Here is a 21,696-nt window from a genome sequence, read left to right on the forward strand (position 1 = left end):
CAAACATGCATTGATCAGACAATATAATGTTTATACTTAAGAGTTTGTACCTATAGTCCATGACAACAAATATACAGTATCTTTAGCACACCCAAAAAAGGCGACAATGGGCTTGATTGTCTTCTCACTCATACTGGGTTTTACTGGTGCGATCCCATTGACTTCAGTGGAGTTGCTCCTGGTTTACACCTGTATGAGAGGAAAGCCAGGCAGTGTCTTCTGCTACATCTTGGAAAAATTGAACTTGTATTTGAGAATCTGCTTTTCTGAAAAGCAACATTGAAGACTTTTCTATGCCACTAACTTCATCTATCCACTCTCAGAAGGTAAGTGAAACAAAAGTGTAGATCAAGGGGCCGAAAGACATTGCAAGAGATCCAGCCTCTTTGGAGAGCTGATCATTTGTATGGATGGTTGGATAAGAGATTTCCCAGTCTTTTCTCATCTGTGTCATTTGTAAGAGAGAGGGGATCTATGATTCCTTTTTCCTTTCAAACATTTTCTGCACAGATCTCCTGAGGGTACTATGGAATCAAAGCTTTAACCTTATTCCTGGTTGCTGAGATTTTAAAATGATAAAACAATACCATCAGATTTTAACTAATTGCTTTGACACACAAATCTTATTTCATGCCAGGTAATTGCTAATGAGAAAAAATGTTTCCCAGAAGAGTTCTAATTTCTTCCATGAAATATCAAGGACTTGAAAATAAATCTAATAGTTGCATGAAACTCCACATTTTTTAAAATTCTCCTAATTCTGATTTCAAATTGCTGAAAGAAAAATGTGTTCTGCAAACACATACATTATTTGTCCCTCATTTTGGACTCTAGATGATAAGTAATTAAGCAATATCATTGACCCTTGCTTTACAAGGTAACAGTCTGACTCCTGTGTGAATAAATTGAATGGTTCATCAGCCTTCTAGTTTATTGTAGCAAGGGAATCTGATTACTGCCGTGTAAGACAAAGGAACAGCTATGACAGTGCTATTACGTTTAATATCAAACTAACATTTTACCATTTTCATTTCAGTCCCCCCATTTTCTCTCTAGTTCAGAATGCACAATGACGTGCTGCGCATTATGTACATGTCTGAAATTGCTTGAATTGATCAGGAAGATGATGAGGTCACTACTATATCTCAGGTAAGGGGGGAGTTTCTAGATCAAAGCACAGAGATGTGGTAATGAGTACACTTAACTCAGATTTATTGATCATGTCTGTATTGCCTGAATATTCACACAGCATTGATTAGACTTCTATGGGGAAATTGTCCAGAATTGTCCAAAAACCAGAACCAGAATGAAGCCTATTCACCATGTACGTCCCATTTAATTCTCAAAACAGAGTTTAAATGGGACTTAAGCAGTGCCAAGCTTCTGCAGAGAGGGTGAATTTCACTCCCCCATGGACTAGGGTCAGTATAAACCATGGGAGGTATCCTGTAAGGAGCAATCTTCACCAAGTGTTCCAAATTCCTGGTCAGGAGCAAAGAGGGCCCCAGGACTTCAAATTAGCCATCATATTGTAGATTAAATATACAGGGTCACTTCCACTGCATGGAACTGTGGACAAGACTCACCCTTTTTATTGTTATGCCTGGAAATAAAATCTACATGGTTGGAACTGAGATTCTAGGCTGCAAATATTGTGACTGTGGATCTATGGTCTTTTTGTATTTTCCACCAAAATGGAAATCTTCCAACAGTCTGCTACAGAATGTAATAGTCAAGGAATGAGAGGAAGTCAACACCAGCAGCAATAATAGAAGCACAATGTTCCCCTCTGAGCACTTGTATAATGGAAGAATGAAAAGCAGATCTTTTGTTCTACTGTGAAATTAGCAAGTAGCAGGGCCCATGGTAGTCTGTAGGCAAGAGAAAATTGCAGATGTTGTGGGGATTTTTTAAAAGTTGTTTCTGCTGTTTATTTTGCAGAATCTTATCATTCAGTTAAATTCTTTACTTCATCCACTATAAAGATGATGGCCAAATGTATAAGTGGGCTAAAAAATGAATTATATAAGTTCATGGAGATAGGTCCATCCCTTTGCAAAGAGAAGCCTTAGAATAATAGTGTCAAATATATGGTCTAACTAGAAATTGCTAAACCAATTTCTGCCTTCATGTGTCTGCTTTTTCCACTTTTGATTTCTATAAGAATGCTATTTTCAGCATATTACGAAAGTATATTTATTAAAGAGAAGGTGATTAAGTGAAGGGAGAGAGAGAGAGAGAGGACATGGGGGAAGGGAATAGGCTGACTCCTGCAAACACATTCCCAGCTATACTCATGTTGTCAGTCATAATGTAGGAAACGTGCAGGTAGGATTTCAAGTCACTGAAAGTCCCTGCTAATTCCATTTTAAAGAGACAGTAACATCAAAGCATCTTCACTTAGATAACTAGCTATTGTGTCTTTTGCTCTATACACAACAACATAACAGGAAGGAGCCATAAAGGCATTGTGGGGGTCCAAATAACTGTGTTTACTAACGATCTACAACATGAAAGGCCTAGCTGCATATACACACTGCTTCTCTGGCAGGTGCTTTGAGGTTTTGGGAACCCAGGAGACAGTGAGGGCTGCTAGATGGCTCTCAAACTATTAAAGGAACACTATCCAATTCTGTAGCAGTAACTGTGATATTCTGGTTTAGATGGGGTGCAGCTCCAACAGGAAATGTTAATACTGCACTGCCTATTATCTACACACAGGCAAGGCTGACAAGATCTCTCAGACCTGGCGTACACACACATTACAGTGGTTTACCTAAATGAATTTAACATCATGCCTTTTAATTAAACTGATGAAACGTCTATGTACATAAAAAGAGACCTGAATCAGTTCAAAGTTCACTTCAGGTACAGTACAATCCTCATTCTTCAGTTTCCATTGGACACCAAACTTAGGCACACCTGACTTGCATGTACCCCTGCTATTAGTACAATTTGTTGTCCTTTTAGTTTCTTAGGCACCCATTATCTAACACAATGGGTATAGATATTTTTTTCCCAGCGTGCTTTCATTCTGCTCTTTATGTTGAACTGAAGGGAAATTTCTTTGCATGTTGCTTCTTTTTGTGTGCATCAATCTGTTAGACAGTCCACTTAGCTCCCATCTTACCTTTTCCAGCACATTGGTAAGTAGCGATACCATCTTCAAAAATGTGGTTGCTCTGTGAATCAGGTATTGCTTAAACAAAGACTCAGTTAAATATAGACTCCTGTTTCCTCCTCCTTTTCTAGCTGTTGATCATATATTTTCCCTCTATTTCAAAATAATTGAGATCAAGACAGTTAAAAGAGGAATGAGATCTTGGTGGAATTAAGACTTTAAAAGATGGCTGTATTTCCTAACCTAAAATTTTGAAGGGACTTGGAAGTTACAACTCAAAGAGGGTTCTTTATTAAACTTGAAATGCAATGTTTTTAAATTAGGGTTGTGAGGTTTTTTGGCTTTGTTTCTTTACAGCGTTTCCCCTACTCTCTTCTTAATTGAAGCTGGGAGCTGGGAATGCTCTTGACAATGTCCTCGCAGGAGTCCATAGTGGAATACTCTCATAAGTAACAGACATTTTCACTCCCTGTCTCCCCATTTAAGAGTCTGGCTCAAAGAGTCATAGGCAGACGCGATGTCCTAGGGCTGTTTGGGAAGAGAGCATTACTGATGGTTAAGTGGCCATTCCTAAGGGGCTATGCTGGGCATGAAGCAGGTTCAGAAAAAATTCTGAAACTTTTTCAGTGCTGGAACTACAGAAAGGAGCTAGCTCCTTCTCTGGGCCCCACAGCATCTGCATGTTTACAGCCTTCTTGTTGAAGAGGAGCCAGCGATGGAGCACACTGCTCTTGGCAGAGAAAGGAAGTGGACAGATCAATCTCCTGCCAACACTTCCAACCTTGGCTGCTCAAAGGGTTAAAGGCTCGTCTTATTGCACTGCCTTAGTCAGCAGTCACCCAGACCTTCAGGGAGACTCCCTCCTTTTGCTCAGATCCTGTGATTTGTGGCCACTGCCTGGGGCGCTATTTGTGAGCAAACTGTCCTGCTGGTGACCTGTTAAAGGAGCACACCCAGTTCCTTCCTTCAGTCAGGAAGTGGAGCTGAGGCCTGTAAATCAAAATAATCCACACTGGCTCTATTTTCAAGGTATTTTTAATAAGAAGTCTTACGTTCTTTTAGAACTGATAGAATATAAAGCTGCATTAAATCATTATTCCCACCACCACCACCTTAGGCATGTTCACAGCTTCACACCCCCATTGCCAGCTCCATTGCCTCACAACAACAAACCCCAAACAGAAAAAAGGAATTCACAATAGCTGGGTGTTGAGGTGTCTACCCCACACAGGTGCACAAAGGGGTGACAGGAGTCAGTGACCTCGATTAGCATGTGGGCCACACCTACGAAATGATGAAACCCAACTGAGGAGGGGGTAGGTGGTATAAACAGAGGAAGTTTGGAGCAGGAGGGGATCAGAGAGAGAAACCTCACCTAATAGGGAGTGAAAAGACCTGTAAGGAATAGGAAGTCTCTGGTAGGAAAAGGACAAAGGCCAGGGAAAGCCTTGGTAAGAGAAGTCCAGAGAGGTGGCAGCAAATTGTCTGATAGAGTAAATGTTGACTCCTTGTCCCAGGTCCCTGCGTACCTAGCGTAGAGTGGGGAGCTGAGTTTCCCCTACCAGCCACTGGTAAGGAGGCGTGAAGCCCCTGAAATGGGGATATGGACTACTGGAAGCCCTGAGAAAAGGGTGTACAGACCTCTGGGGTGTACACAAGGATGGCAGACAGGATGGAGAGATCAGACATTTGGTCTTGTGAGTTTTTTGCTGGACTTCCTGTTACCCCAGAAGTGGTGCAGACTAAAGCATGAGCTGTCTGGAGGGCCAACTTACAAGAAGAGGCAAGCTGAGGGAATAGTGGCAGGGAGCACTACATAGGAAAGAACTGCTATGCCATGCCCAGCCATAAGAGGGTGATCTAGAGCTGAGTCTACCCTTTTACAAGCTGACATGAAAAAAAGAAAAGACTAATTTCCCAGCAGCAGCCTGCAAGGAACCAGATGCAACTCTCTGATTCTGGGGCTCATTCTACACCAGATTACTTGAGAGCAGATTTCAGGGTGTTGTAAAATATTAAACATCTTGTAACTGCTCCAAGAGAGCCATCCATCAGCTAGGGATTTTGGAAACACAATGCGTTTCAGTCATGTCCATGCCCTAGTCCTCCCTCCAGGCACCAGAGGGATTTTGGGATGGGGAAATAGGAAGTTAGGAGCTGGCTATGTTGGCTCTGTGTTCCTTGTGGCCTCCACAAGGCTAGGGGAATCTCTAGTGAAGGAGATTTATCTGCTTTCCAACTCCTCCATGCTGTGAGCATAGCGCCAAGATTGCTGGATCACAGCTCATGCAGCTGGCCCAGAATGCCTGATTAAAGATTCAGCCTTCCAAGATAGCATGCCTTCCAAAAACCAGAGTCCTGTTATTTATTTTCATAGTTTAATTTCCAGACCCTTCTTACAGGCCACAAATAGTTTCCATATGTTTCCAGATAAAGCCCCGCTTGTTCTGTAAGGTATAAATTGTTCTCTGAAGAGATGCAATCTGAGTAAGGTTAGACATCTGTTCATTGGCATTAAAGAAAGTGTATTAAAAAACAAAACAATACTAGTCAAACTTGACTCCCAAGGGCCTAATCCCATGGGGCTGGAAAGGTATTTGAATCCTTGCAGGGGGGGAAAAAATTGTGCTGCATGATAGAGTTCAGAAGGCTAAAAAGACACTTAAATGTGCTCATTTTTTTGAGGGTACCAAAGTCTCTCTCTCTTTCTCGCTCCTTTCCACCAGTTCCAGGTAGTCTCATTGTGAGTTAACAGAATCTGCACCTTCAAAGAGCCCAACATCTTTCAGGAAAGTGGCTGGACTCCAGACCTTGTCAGTGAACAGCAGTACTAGTCATCTCACTGGCCTTTCTTTGCAGCAACCCTGCAAGATAGAGAGAGCCCTCAGCTTCACAGGAGCTAAGCATACACAGTAGTTTGCAGGAAGCGTTAAGTGCCTTGAAGGATCAGATCCTTAGCTTGCTGGAGTTTGAATCTCAGGTGACTGCTCACTGCAACGCTAGTTCTAAAGCTTGTCAATGTCCATTTCACTGGTTACCCACAAGAGGGCAATGTAATCCTTAAATTCAGTGACTGTTATGGCACCAAATACATTATACGCCTTTTGCATTTTGCTTCCTGGCACATCAACTTTCCCTCCATATTCCATTGATCTATATGCCCTAATCTAAACATATTTACCAAAATATTTGGAAAATGTCAATAACTGAAGTGCTGTGGGTATGAGCATGCAGCATTCATCAAGGGGGTAGTTATGTTGTGCAAAATTAAGCACTCGGGACTTTTTCAAGGGGAAAAGGCAGTATGCCACATTTATTGACAAAAACTAAAGTAATAACTAACTTAAACCTACACATACACACACATACACGCGCCCAAACGTACCAGAAAGCGTTCTATAGTTATATATAGCTACCAGTCCTGGTCGTGGCTTGAGATCGTAGCTAGGGCTCGTTGCTGGAGTTCGTGGCTCGTGGCAGCTACCTGGCCAGGGAATCTGGGCACGAGGAGAGCAGGGTCCTTGTCGGGCGTGCACCGACGCTCTTCTTTAGATGATGTGTAGAACGCTGTTTTTCCCCCAAAGCCTTGAAATCTCACCCAGTCTTTTATAGGTTTTTCAGTTCTGCTGTGTCACGTCGCTTCTCTGTGACCCTTGATTGCTGGTACAATAGCAGACGTGACTCTCAGCTTGTTCTTTGATGTCTTTGATTAAGTTTGATTAAGTTTTTCTGGGGTGGATCCTTGTTTGCTTTTTGGGGCTATGTTCACACTCTTCAGCCTAGGATGGACTTCACACTTCATCAGGACAACTTCATCAGGACAAGCTGGCAGTTTGGGTCTGACTCACACACACATACACCCTCCATTCATACCTTGTTCAGATAACTACCTTATTCATCTAAAGGTTTAGAAAGGGTTTGACACAAGATGGAGTACATAGGGTCAAAATGGGGTTTTACATTCACAATATGGAGTATGACTGAGAGAAGTTCAAATGTTACATGATTTCAATAATAACCATATAGAGGTTGACACAAATAAGGGTATGGATTTAAAGCTATGAATTAATCTACAGGGTTACAATTACAATTTTATTCCTACAGTTACAACACTAACAGTCTGTGTCATGAGTTTACTTGTTCTGCTGAGAGCTTTTTACATACCATCTAAATACTTTCTGTTTAGCTGAATAAAATAGATTAGTGGCTTAAGGGTCTAATAATAAACCCCAGAAAATAAAATTCAGGGCTGGCACTCCTTCCTTAAATCAGCTAATGTGGTGCAGCTAGTCTTCAATGTTTGTTGATCTGGATCAGAAACACAAATCTGTAGTTTTGGCTGTGTAGGTTGCTGTTTGTATTTGTTTTTGTGTAGAATAGCCTTAAAAACCAAACCAAACCAAACCAAAACGTACACCCCAGTTCCTAGGTATGTGAACGACATAAGATGGTTCATGAGGAGTCATGCTGGTCCCTCCAGTAAATGCTTGCAGCTCATGTAACAGGACCTTTTCCCAACCACTCTTCGTGATAAAAGCTACCACCTTTTGCATATGGGCTGGACAAAGTAACAACAAAGGTTCTCCACAGGCCAGCTGCCATTTTGCCATAAGGATGATCCTTCAGCACTCTGTTCCTCCCTATGGTTCTGATGGCTTTTGGAAAAGGTGGCCTTTGCTTTCACTTCTCCTCAAAGGACAAAGAGAGCTAGGACCTCCTGGCTTTAAGCATCTGCGCAAGGCACTGTAGAATGCTAATAGAAGAGCACTGCTGGAATGCTGAGGTATGCAACTTGAGGAGCAAATGGACTAATCCTGGCTTTGTGCCAGCATTTAAATGGGGAGGTGACATCTGGTCAACATGACTCCAGAGCAGTGGAAGGCACAGAGGTAGATAAGTCAGCCCTGGTGACATGCAAAGACTGTGGAATTGAAGTCAGAGGACTGCCAAACTAGTGTGAAAGCAACATGTGCACATGAATATTAGGCTGCACTAACTCAATACAGAGTGATCTTAAACTGGATTATAGAATATGTATTACTTGGCCAGTTAGTTAGAATTGTTATGGGCATGGAGGGCATTTTAACACACACAAACTAAAGTTAGTGCACAGTAACACCTGCCCCCTGGGAGACGAGTAAAGGAGCCAAAAGCACTCCATGCAAGAGACCTCATGAGAAGTCAATGGAAGTGGAGGTATCTTAGTACTTCACTGGAGGTGCTGGGCATCTCTCAGGATCAAGCCCTACGTGGCTTACCCAAGGGAGTCCATATCACATCCAGGGTCAGAAGCAGGACTTCCTGGCTGGCTTCCAGCTTTGGGTACAGACCCAGCTTTCTCTAAAGGGAACCTGCTGTGCAGGATAATAAAGGGAACTAGTGGTATTACATGAAATGCACAGTATGATTTGTTACTCCCTAGAACAGAGGTCGAAGCTCTTAACATTCTTAAATAAAAACCACTTTAAACTAATTTATAAGTCTTACTGCATTTATACCAAAAGAAAAAAAATTCAAATGGGAAGTATTTTTTCTCTCAAGACACTTACGAAATATGATCACCTATAAAGCTTTTAGGATCAGAAAAGCTAAAACGTTTTAAAGTCAATATTTGATTTGCTGAAATCTTTTCATATCATTTGACAATGATCTCAGAACATGCCTATGTGGCATGCTTTTTGTTGCTTTGTTTTCTAAGTACTATAGATTTAGTATATTCTCTGACGTTTACAAAGGTGCCATTTTTCATTTTCCTAGAATGAAGCTGCTCTTAAGTTCTCCATTTTGTTGACATGTTAGACCATGGCTACACAGGGACACTCGGGAAGTTAAGCAAAATCAACTAAAGATGTGACGTCAATGCACATCAGTTACATGAAACCTCTCTGTGGATGCTCTTACACAGCAGTAAAGTAGCCTTACAAGGTATCCTGTAGCTTCCCACCATTGCCTTACAACGGATGGTCAAATACAAATAAAATGGAATTCCAGCAACCAAGGCTAAAGTCACAAAATAGAGCCAATCATTAAGTCTTCCATCTCTAAGATAGAATCCAATATCTCAGCACATGATTTCAAGATATATCAATGACTGAGAAGCCTACTTTATAGCTCTCATTTTGAACAGTAGGAATCTTTTGGCATTTTGCAGCAAGGGGCAGGAAGACCATTTCAAGGAGTCCAATGCACCACTGCCATTGCATGGCTTGAACTTAAACCTGACCTAAAACTTCTCTGGTTCTTGATGTGCAAGTTTTGTCCTTTAAAACGTAGCTGTTTTGTTTGCAGAATTGCGTCCTGTAGTTTATAAAACCTTGGGCTATTTTGAACGTGGGACATTTTTGTGAACCTTGTTTGACTGTTATGCAGTTTTCTCTACAAAAATGTTAGATTGCATTCAGTTCTCCATTTGTATAAAATCATTGAGGATGGTGGCTATGGTGTGAGATCCTCTGCACAAGATTTGACAAGCTGAACTGGTACAAACACACACACACACATTGATCAGTCAAACATAATATTATTACAGAATATTATTCAACCCCGGCCATTGTTAGATAGCCTTTGAAATAAAAACTACGTGCCCTTTGAAATGCGGTGCCCTTTGAAATCAAATGACTAATTGCGTTGTATCCTGTAATCACTAACCTGTGTGTTGTTGAGGAAAACGAAATCTTGATAAACACATTAGACAGGCTTATTTACACTGAGCCAGATCCTCAGGTAATGTAAACCAGGGTAGTTCTATTGTCTTCAATGGATTTCAACAGAGCTATAGCAATTTACAGTAGCTGAGGGGCAGCCCCCCACCCTACTATTTTTCTTGTTGTTGTGTAATACTGGCATAGGAAATAATTGTTCTGGAAATAAAAGTTTTTAAAAATTTTTAAAAAATCAACAGATGTTATTGAATAGAAAAAAGGAAACTGTTTGACAAAAGGTCTGTTGGTCTGTACTGTTTCTATAGCTCCATCTTACAGAAAGTACTGAGCTCTGCTACCTTGTTTCTTTTTATGTACATAAGTAGTTGTTTTGGGCTATGAAGCGGTGTATAAAACCCTATGTCAGGTAAGACTGAACACAGTGGATACGTAGTTTCAATAGCTTCTTCAACACCTTTGAGTCAAAAGAAGATCCCTACAATAAATCATTCCACCTGAAGCAGTAAGGAGCTGTTTTGTTGTTCTAGGTACACGACTTCTCCTTAAATGCCACCAAGTCTCGTAGCTCGGAACCAGTGCCCTGAAGGATTAAAGCCTCACTGTGGTGTCGTCAGGCGTTCCTGTCCTGAACCAAAGAGGAGCAAGCAGAAAAAGGGGGATTCTTTGGAAAATCTCTCTGTTTTGACAAGAAGCACTGCTGTGCCATCTGAGACTCAGCTCCCCTGTCCTCTCAGTGCCATAGTCTGCTCCTATGCCTGGCCCCAGAAGAGGGACTGCTGGGGCAAGAGGTTACATGGCTAGAGCATTGACGCTCTTGGCTAATTCTCAATTGGCAGATGGTTGTTTAAGGACTGTAGTCAACTGGCATAGTGTAGAGCAGTCCCTAAGCACTCTCAGGATTGGGACTGTGCTGGTGGAAATGTCATCTGGATTCTGCTCTCTGACCTAGTCTTGTCAGGACGTCTTTCAGGGTTAGGATAATGAAGGTCCAGGATCCCAGGAGATGATGGAGGTGGCAGCCAGAACGGTGAATCTTGCTTCAGTATCTTCTGTTTGTTCTTCCCATGTACTTCCCTCTGTTCTTCTTTTTTTCCCCCTCACTCTGTTCTTCTTTCTTCAAAGAACCCAAAAAGGAGTGATGGGTGGAATAACCATAGTTTGTCCACCAAAATATCCAACTCACTAATTTTCACACCTTTTGTTTTTACCAAGCACGATTTCAACATAGTCCTTCACTTATATTAATGTGGGGTTTTTTTGGTTTGGACTAATTGAGTTTCTGTCTAGTTCTCTTGAACCTGTTTATTATATTCATTATTGAAAGAAACTTGAACTATTATCCATCAATATTTGTAATTATAGGTTATTGTATTATCTTATAAGCTTTTACATACTTTTTACAGTTAAGCTCACGGTTAGAGAAAATTTGTAGTCCCAATTATCACAACAGTGACCACCCAAATGAAAGAACTGAATGTTGATCTGAAGTGGGGGCAGGTATTTTCTGCTATGTATTTTCAGATATATGGGGCATAGTATAACAATCCTCCACCATGCCGTGATATCAACCAGAATGGAAAGTTAGCAGCCTTAAAGGATGAGAGGGAGGGAAGGATACAATGCACAAACTATAAAGTATGAACACTTTTTGTAAACATTCCATTGATCAAATACTCATCGTAGTTATATTTATTGCCGATTCAGAACAGTGTTTACAAGTCCAATATTGTTGTCCATATCGATTTGTACATTAAGCTGACTAAAAAAAGAACAAAAGCTTCCATTTATTCCAGAATTTTAACACCAGCACTGGTATTAAATTGCTCTGAGCTGGAACTGGATTATTTCCACTGAGATTTAAATGAGCACACCAAAACTTCCACTTTGCATGTAGACTTCTTATATTTACTGTTTCCTTAAAAGTTTCTAAAAAGACAGAGCAAGGTTTTCCCAGACCTCATCTGCAACCACAGACCTTTTAGATTTACAAATCTGTGCATACAAATCTGGGATCTTGCTGGACTATCTATTTGTAAAATGAGGTTTCAGTTCTGACTCTTATGTAAAACTCACTTCAGTAGAGCGTAAATTTTGTTTATCCTGAATTAGACTGGAAGTTCTTTGGGGCAGAAGGCATGTGTCTGTTTGTGGTGCAATAGAAACAATATTCTCCTCTTTATTGCTCAGGTACTATGTTGAGACAAAACAAAGAGCCCAATTCTGATCTCCCAGGGTGTGTCTACACTGCACCCTTCTTTTGGTGGCATGTCATGTACACACATGTAGTCTCCCTAGCAGCTTAAATGGTGAATCACGGCTTAAGCAAGTAGAGTAAAAACACACCTGAAGGCGCTATTTGGCTTTCTACTTGCCCACTCCATGCCGCCATGTCTACACTGCTATATTTAGTAGTGTAGTGTCTTGCTGCCTCCGTGCTGTTGGAGCCTTCTTCAACTGCAGGGAAAGATTCCAGTGGCTCCCTACTGCTGGACCCCTTCTCCTGCCACAGAAAAAGATACTTGCAGTGGAGAAATCTCCCCTGCCAGAACCTTTACTTGCTATAGAGAAAGGTTCTGGTGGAGGGAGCTGCTTAAGTCTTTCCCCACTGTCTCCCCTCTGCTAGTGCCTTGCGCTGACAGTTGTGCCTACACAGCGCAGTGGGGACATGGTGTGCTTTTCACTACGACATCAATCTACACTTACACTACATGCCGCTGCCACTGGTGTGCAGTGTAGACATAGCCTCAGTGGTGACAATCAGGAGTAACTCCACAGAAGTCAGTGGGAATGCCACCATTGTAAAACTGGAGTGAGATTAGAAGCAGACCTCCCCCCCCCCCCCCCCGCATCCCCAGTTTCTATATGTGTGGCAAATGAAATGAAATGCATCTGCTTGCCTCATGTAACAGCTGTTGTCTAAATCAGATTTCAGTTACAGCCTGTCTTGTACAATGTGTAACTTTCACACAATGTGGAATTATACTCTGCAACTCATTGCTATAGGATGTCGGTGAGGTCAAGAACCTAGGAAGACTCAAGGAGGGATTGGATGTTTGTTTATACTAATAAAAAGAATATCCAGAGATACAATAGTTAATAGTGAAAAAGCTTTGGAAGGGATATAAAACTTCATGCTTCAGAGTTTGAGACAATTTCTAGCTATCATGGATTAAGATGATTTTGGGGGAGGCGGGGTAGATTATTTCACATCTGCCTACATCAGGGTCTTGCATGTTCCTCTGAAACATCTGAAACTGGCTATTGTTGAATACAGGTTACTGGCATAGATGGACCTTAGGTGTAATGTAGTATGGCCATAACTATCTCAATTAAAGAGTTACTATAATGTGTCATGTCTATAGATGCACTGCATGTCAGGTTTCTCCCCTTTCCTTTCTCTGAGAGGGAGATGTACGTCTCTGAGGAGTCAGCCATGCTACTGGACTAAAACTGACTAACGCAACGGGTATATTTACAAGAGTTCTGTAACACTAAGTTAAAAAGGGATAGCCAATAAATCATTCTCCTTACAATGATAATGAGGTATTTGATAGGTACAAGCACAGTGTTCCTCCATAAATGTTGCCAAGTCTCATATCTTGGCAGCTATCTAGATACACTTCTCTGGAGCCCATGCATCCAGCACAAGCATTAGAAAATCCCTTCCCACTCCCCCCCTCCAAGAAAGATTCTCTCTGCTGGTGTGTAGAGGAGAGTCACCTATTAAAAGGAATCTGAACCTGATTTGGTGCATGGCTGCTAACAGATGTTAATCTGCTGAAGCGAAGTCTGAGGTAACAATGTACTTCTGTGTATAACTCAGGGTGTTCCTGGTCTTCAGGGCTGCCTTGATACGAATGTCACTGTTAGTTGGAACAAACAATATAAACGGTAGGGGTTGCCTAGATCAATCTGGAACGGGGCATTTAGGGCCCAATCCTGCAAGGTGCTGAGCACCTTGGGAGAAGTGTCAATGCTTTGGGGCAGGGACTATCTTTTCATTATGTGTGTGCCCAGCACAATGAGGGTCTGATCTCTGATTAGGGTCTGTAGGGGCCAGTGCACTACTGCTAATAATTTTACTCCACTGTGGACTTTAGAACAGATTAATTGTATTTAACAGATCTGAGCAACAGTGTTAACAAAACATGCCTGTGTGACTTAACAATTTATAGGAGTAAAATGCCTCCAATGTTAAGTTGCTGCCTTCACACAGAAAATCACTTTCATAATCTGGGCTGTACAAGCATTCTAAATATAGTGTGGATACACAAAAGCGGTGTCATGACCTTTATTATAGGCAATAAACTACCACCCATCTTTCTCATGCACTTTTATAAAGCAGTGAGCTCATCCTATTGTGCTACCTCAGAGATCTGCAGATAGTGTGCACTCCCACTTGTTTCCTGCAGGGAAGAGCTATCAGCTGTGAAAGAATCACTATAGTTTAAAAGTTACCCTTGAATTGGAACACACGCATCAGACAATTTCTGCCTTGCTTGACACATCCCAGGATTGCATTAGCCTTTTTCACAGCCTCATAGGCATCCTGTGATTAACCAATACACCCTTGTCTTTCTTGTCCTTGATCACTTCCAAGTGATACATCCCCAACTTATAGAAAAAATTCTTATTAGTCCCTAATGGTTATAGTAGTTTTCAGGAAGGGATATTCAACCTTGTCCTTCAGGATTTAAGCCAATCTCTAACTATTAAAGACCAGGATGAGACCTACTGAACTGGTCTTGATTCTTCACTATGTTGGCGCTGCACTTGAAGGTAATTGAAGATGGAAGTCACATGGAGCCACTTGTGGTTCTCTGATCCTTGCCCACCCCCACCCCAGCAGAAGTTACCTAATCTAAATTCCATCACTGGCCTAAGGTTTGCTCCTCTATTCCCCCTCTTACCCATGCACAACCCATCCAGCCTTTCAAAACATACCAGGGCCACTGACATCACCTCTACCATATTTCCATCCACAGAAAGTTCTCCTGCACAAGAAGAATTTTTCACCTGATATCTTCAGCCAATTTAAGGCTTCTTATGCCAGGCAAAGTGGCCATAGCTGACTTGGGTTTCAAACTTTTTAGGCTGCGTACCCCTTCCCAAATAATGTAGTTTACCACGTACCCACATCTGAAATAGGACCATAATATACCTATGATTAGATTGCCAAATCTTACTAAATAAAGTGCATTGTCTGCCATTTCAGGATTTTTCTCACAGACCACCTGATGAGAGCTAGCGTACCCTCAGGGGTACACATGCCCCAGTTTGAAAATCACTGCTGTAGAGATAGGGAAGTGTTATTGCCATTATACAAGACACTGATGAGACCTCATCTGGAGTACTGTGTGCAATTCTGGTCTCCCGTGTTTAAGAAAGATGAATTCAAACTGGAATAGATGCAGAGAAGAGCTATTAGAATAATCAGAGGAATGGAAAACTTACCTTACGAGAGGAGACTTAAGGTGCTTGACTTGTTTAGCCTAAAGAAATGAGGGCTGAGGGGACATGTGATTGCTCTCTCTAAATACATCAAAGGGATAAACACCAGTGAGGGAAAGGAGTTATTTAAGTTAACATGTTGATGCAAGAATAAATGGATATAAATTGGCCACCAACAAGTTTACACTTGAAATTAGATGAAGGTTTCTAATCCTCAGGGGAGTGAAGTCCTGGAATAGCTTTCCAAGGGGAGCAGTGAGGACAAAATACCTAACTGGCTTCATGACTGAGCTTGATAATTTTATGGAGGGGATGGTGTGATAAGGGTGCCTACAATACTGTGTGGTCCATCTGTGACTGCTAGTAGCAAATATCCAGCAATGGCCAGGGATGGGGCACTAGATGGGAAGGGATCCTACAGAAAATTCTTTCCCAGATGTCTGGCTGATGGGTCTTGCTAACACGCTCAGGGTCTAATTGATTACCATATCTGTGGTCAGGAAAGAATTTTCCCTCAAGTCAGATTAGCAGAGACCCTGTTTTTTTTTTTTTTTTGGCCTTCCTCTGCAGCATGGGTCACTTGCTGGTTTACACTAGAGTAAATGGTGGATTCTCTGTAACCTTAAATCTTTAAATCAGCGGTTCTCAACCTTTTTTTTCCCCGAGTACCACTCCGGTCAGGTAGAGTCAGGTCGCGTACCGCTTCACCTGACTGTACCTGGCCAGAGCACTACTCGGAAAATGAGCGCAGTAAGCACTTTCAATCAATACCCTCCGCCGAAACCCTACAGCCATTTGCCCATTTTCGGCGGCAGCAAGGGGGCATGATTCGGCGGGGGGAGGGAAGAACGGCAGCGGCGGCTTTTCTCAGCGGGCGGGGGAGCAACGGTGGGAGGTTTTCTCGGCGGCGATGGGGGGGGAATCGGCGGGGGGGGGGGGGGGTTCTCGGGTTTCTCGGCCCTGGGGTGGGGGGATCGGCGGCAGCGTTTGTCGGTGGCTGCGGGGGGGGGGAATCGGCGGCGGGGGGGTTTCTCGGCGGCTGCGGGGGGGGAATCGGCGGCAGCATTTGTCGGTGGGGGCGGGGGGGGGGGAATCGGCGGCAGCAGGGTTTCTCGGTGGTGGGGAGGGGGGGATTCGGCGGCAGAATCGGCGGCGCGGTTTGCCTCGCGTACCACCGAGCCGGCTTAGTGGTACGCGTACCACCGGTTGAGAACCCCTGCTTTAAATCATGATTTGAGGACTTCAGTAACTCAGCCAGAGATTAGGGGTCTACTAAAGAAGACAGTGGGTGAGGTTCTCTGGCCTGCAATGTGTAGGAGGTCAGACTAGATGATCAAGACGGTCCCTTCTGGCTTTAAAGTCTATGAGTTAGTTATGATCGCTCCGGATATTATTGATATCCGTGCGAGATCATTATGATCTCCCACATTTAGTTTTAAAAATGTGGGAAAGAAACAAGCTATCTCCTTACACTGGCAGCATTTACAGCTTTGATTGCTAAAATAATAACTTTGTAAAGCTACAGCAGTTAGTTTTTCATCTCACTTACAAATTGTAGTTGGTAGTTTTTTGTTTTTTTTTATTATCATAACCTTTGAGAGTTACAGATAATCGGTAGAAAGGTACAAAATCCTACAGAGAATAAATCTGCAAAACCGAAATAATTTACAATAGCGAACACATAGTCGTATCTTTTAGTATAACCATGGTCTCTGTCTTCCTGTCTCTGTTTATATCTGAACAAGGTATTTGTCTTGCCTCCCCTTTTCTACCCTTTCTCTTTCACGCTACCTTCCTCCCACCATAAGAAAAGCAGTACTTAATCAAATTAATGTTTAAAAATAAGCCTAGCATCAGTGCCATTTCAAAGATGACATGCTGTCATCTCATGTGAACTGAGCATTAGCAGAAGAAAGAAATGGTTTGCTCCAAGAATGCTGTAAAAGTAAAGCAGAAGCCAAAGCAGTCAGATGATGAATCTAGTTTCATCTAAAGGACTGAATGGAAATTTTGTATCCCAACCACCAGGGAGGAAACTGATCACTCTGGGTGATTAATAATCATGCAGACACCTCAGTCTACAGGTGGTGGTCCCAAAGCCTTGTATTTATTCGCTAGGTCAGTAGGACTTTCTTTCCTCAAATGTGAACTATAGAGACAGAGAATTGGACTTTACATTTAATATTTTTACTTATTCATATGCCGCTATGGGGCCTGTTACCCTCTGGACCTTAAGCCTGCAGACTTAAGATGCACGTCAATTACCCCCATAAAGGAACAACTCTGCTCAAAATAAGTGCAGGGGCTGTAGCTGCACCACACCTTTCCTCGTCTCCTCTGGGCCAAAGGAAAAAGGCCTCCCCTTCTCTAGCAAATCATAAAAATGTAGGACTGGAAGAGACCGTGAGAGGTCACCTAGTTCATTCTGCTGAGGCAGGACTAAGTATACCTAGACGGTCCCTGTCAGGTGTTTGTCTAATCTGTTCTTAAAAAACCTCCTCTGACGGGGATTCCACAAACTCCCTTGGTAACCTACTCCTGTGCTTAACGATCCTTATAATTGGAAGGTTTTTCCAAATATCTAACCTAAATCCCCCTTGCTGCACATGAAATCCATCACTACTTCTCCTACCTTCGGTGGACGTGGAGAACAATTGATCACCATCCTCTTTTAAGAACCCTTAATGTAATCAAAGACTGTTATCAGGTGTTTCACCCTCACTCCCCTCCATCGTCTTTGCTTAAGACTAAACATGCCCAGGTTTTTTCTTAACCTTTCCTCATAAAGCAGGTTTTCTAAACCTTTTATCATTTTTGTTGCTGTCTTCTGGGCTCTCACCAGTTTGTCCACATCTTTCTGAAAGTGTGGCACCCAGAACCAGACACAATACTCCAGCTGAGACCTCACCACTGCTGAACAGAGTAGGGCAATTACCTCCTGTGTCTAACGTATGACACTCCTGTTAATACAACCCAAAATGACATTAACCTCTTTTGCAACGGCATCACATTGTTGACTCATATTCAGTTTGTGATCCATTATAACCCCAAGATCCTTTCCAACAGTACTACCGGCTAGCCAGTTATTCCCCATTTTGTAGTTGTGAATTTGATTTGTCCTCCCTAAGAGGTAATACTTTGCACTTGTCTTTATTGAATTTCATTTTGATTTCAGCCCAATTCTCTAATTTGTCAAGGTTGTTTTGAATACTTAGCCTCTTCTCCAAAGTTCTTGCAGCTGCTCCCATCTTGGGGTCATCTGCAAATGTTATAAGCGTACTTTTCAATCTATTATCCAAGTCATTAATGAATATATTGAATACCACCAGGTCCAGGACAGACCTCCGTGGGACCCCACTACATACACCCCTCCATTTGACAGCAAACTATTGATAACTTTGTGTACAGTCTTTCAACCAGTTTTCCACCTATGTAACAGTAATTGCATCTTGACCACATTTCACATTTGGGACTGTGTCAAAAGCTTTACTAAAAGCCCCTCTATCCACTAGTCTAGTAACCCTGTCAAAGAAGGAAATTACATTGATATTCTGTATCATCCCAGTATCTTCTAGGTGCTTACAAACTGATGGTTTAATAAATTGTTCCAGGATCTTTCTAGGTATGGGAGTTAGGGTGACTGGTGTATAATTAGACCTGGGTGCTCTTTGTTCCCCGTTTTAAGATGATAAGTACTATGTTTGCCCTTCACCAGTCCTCTGGGCCTTCACTGGTTCTCCATGGGGTCTCAAAGATAACCACTAATGGTTCAGAGATTGCTTCAGCTAGTTTACCCTACAGTGAATTTCATCAGGCCCTGCCAACTGGAATACATCTCACTTATCTATATATTCTTTCTTGTGTTTCTTTCTTCTTCTGGCTTGTGTTCCTTCCCCCTAGTTAATATTAATTGTGTTTTAGCATCTGGTCACAATTAATCTTTTTTAGCGAAGACTGATGCAAAATAGGCATTAAACACTTCAGCCTTATAGATGTCATCTGTTATTAGCTCTTCTTCCCCACTAAGTAATGGGCCTATATTTTATTTTGTCTTTCCCTTGGTCCTAATTTATAGAACCTCTTCTTATTGCCTTTATATTTCTTGCTAGATGTAGCTCATTTTGTGCCTTAGCTTTCTGATTTTATCCCTACATGCTTGTGCTATTCTTCTGTATTAATCTTTAGCAACTTGCCCATGTTTCTATCTTGTGTAGGATTTCTTCTTGATTTTTAGGTCACTAAAGAGCTCCCGATGGAGCCACATTGGCCTTTTACTGTTCTTCCTGTCTTTCCTTTGCATCAGGAAAGTTTGCTGTTGTGCCTTAAATATTGTGTCTGAGAAATTGCCAGTTCTCTTAACATTTTTACTCCCCTTAGATTTTCTTCCCACAGGTCCTCTGTTTGTTAAAGTTGGCTTTTTTGAAGTCCATTTTTCTTATTCTACTGTTCTCATTACTTCCTTTCCTTATTAATCATAGCCTTCAACTTTAGAATCAAAGCTTTCAACCTTCAGATTCACAACCAATTCCTCCCTTTAGTAAGAATCAAGTCTAAAATGGCTGCCCCCCTCCAATTGCTTTCTCCACCTTCTGAAACAAGAAGTTGTCCCCAATACATTCCAAGAACTTATAGGAGATTTTGTGTTTCACTATGTGACTTTTCTAACAGATGGCTACATAGTTAGAGTCCCCCATTAGTACCAGGTCTTATGTTTTGGATATTATTTATTTGGTTTAGAAAGCCTCATCCTTATCTATAGTAGACCCCTACCACAACGTCACCTGTTTTCTCCCTTTTTATCTTCCCCCAGAGACTTTCAACTGGACTGCCTCTCTCCTCCTCCTTGACGTGAAGGGGCACAAGAAGGGTTTCTACAGGTATGTTACCAACAAGAGGAAGGTTAGGGAAAGTGTGGGCCCCTTACAGAATGGGGGAGGCAACCTAGTGACAGAGGATGTGGAGAAAGCTGAGGTACTCAATGCCTTTTTTGCCTCTGTCTTCACAGACAAGGTCAGCTCCCAGACTGCTGCACTGGGTGGCACAGAATGGGAAGGAGGTGAACATCCCACAGTGCTAAAGGAACAGGTCCAAGACTATTTAGAAAGATTGGACATACACAAGTCCATGGGGCCAGATGCAATGCACCCGAGGGTGCTGAGGGAGTTGGCTGATGTGATTTCAGAACCATTGGCTATTATCTTTGAAAGCTCGTGGCAATTGGGGGAGGTCCCTGATGACTGGAAAAAAGCAAATATAGTGCCCATCTTCAAGAAAGGGAGGAAAGAGGATCCGGGGAACTACAGACCGGTCAGCCTCACCTCAATCCCTGGAAAAATCATGGAGCAGGTATTCAAGGAATCCATTTTAAGGCACTTGGAAGAGAGGAAGGTGATCAGGAACAGTCAACATGGATTCACCAAGGGAAAGTCATGCCTAACCCACCTGATTGCTTTCTATGAAGAGGTGACTGGCTCTGTGGATGTGGGGAAAGCGGTGGACGTGATATACCTTGACTTTAGCAAAGCTTTTGATATGGTTTCTCACAGTATTCTTATCAGCAAGTTAAGGAAGTATGGGTTGGAAGAATGGAATATAAAATGGATAGAGAACTGGCTAGAGCATAGGGCTCAATGAGTAGTGATCAATGGCTCCATGTCTAGCTGGCAGCTGGTCACAAGCGGAGTGCCCCAGGGGTTGGTCCTGGGTCCGGTTTTGTTCAACATCTTCATCAATGATCTGGAGGATGGGGTAGATTGCACTCTCAGCAAGTTTGCAGATGACACTAAGCTGGGGGGAGTGGTAGATACCCTGGAATATAGGGATAGGATACAGAAGGACATAAACAAACTGGAGGATTGGGCCAAAAGAAATCTGATGAGGTTCAACAAGGACAAGTGCAGAGTCCTGCACTTAGGACGGAAGAATCCCATGCACAGCTACAGACTGGGGACCGATGAGCTAGGCAGCAGTTCTGCAGAAAAGGACCTGGGGGTAACAGTGGATAAGAAACTGGATATGAGTCAGCAGAGTGCCCTGGTTGTCAAGAAGGCTAATAGCATATTGGGCTGCATTAGAAGGAGCATTGCCAACAGATCATGGGAAGTGATCATTCCCCTCTATTCGGCATTGGTGTGGCCGCATTTGGAGTATTGTGTCCAGTTTTGGGCCACCCACTACAATAAGGATATGGAGAAGTTAGAGAGAGTCCAGCGGAGGGCAACAAAAATGATTAGGGGGCTGGAGCACAAGACTTATGAGGAGAGGCTGAGGGAACTAGGCTTGTTTAGCCTGAAGAAGAGAAGAACGAGGGGGGATTTGATAGCGGCCTTTAACTACCTAAAAGGGGGTTCCAGAGAGGATGGAGATAGGCTGTTTTCAGTGGTGGCAGATGACAGAACAAGGAGCAACGGTCTCAAGTTGCAGGGGGCGAGGTCTAGGTTGGATATTAGGAAAACATTTTTC

General features: G+C 42.4%; 1 long non-coding RNA gene across 1 annotated transcript; it reads left to right on the forward strand.

The window, feature by feature from the left end:
* The first annotated feature begins 1,094 nt into the window (after positions 1 to 1,094).
* Positions 1,095 to 20,303, forward strand: LOC137167146 (uncharacterized). The gene is made up of 3 exons (XR_010924021.1): positions 1,095 to 1,149; positions 20,045 to 20,111; positions 20,240 to 20,303. It is a non-coding gene; the product is annotated as an uncharacterized lncRNA (long non-coding RNA).
* The last annotated feature ends 1,393 nt before the right edge of the window (positions 20,304 to 21,696 follow it).

This window comes from Emydura macquarii, unplaced genomic scaffold (assembly GCF_026122565.2).
Source record: "Emydura macquarii macquarii isolate MOO-44397 ecotype Brisbane River unplaced genomic scaffold, CSIRO-AGI_Emac_v2 contig_2897, whole genome shotgun sequence".
NCBI classification, from domain to species: Eukaryota; Metazoa; Chordata; order Testudines; family Chelidae; genus Emydura; species Emydura macquarii.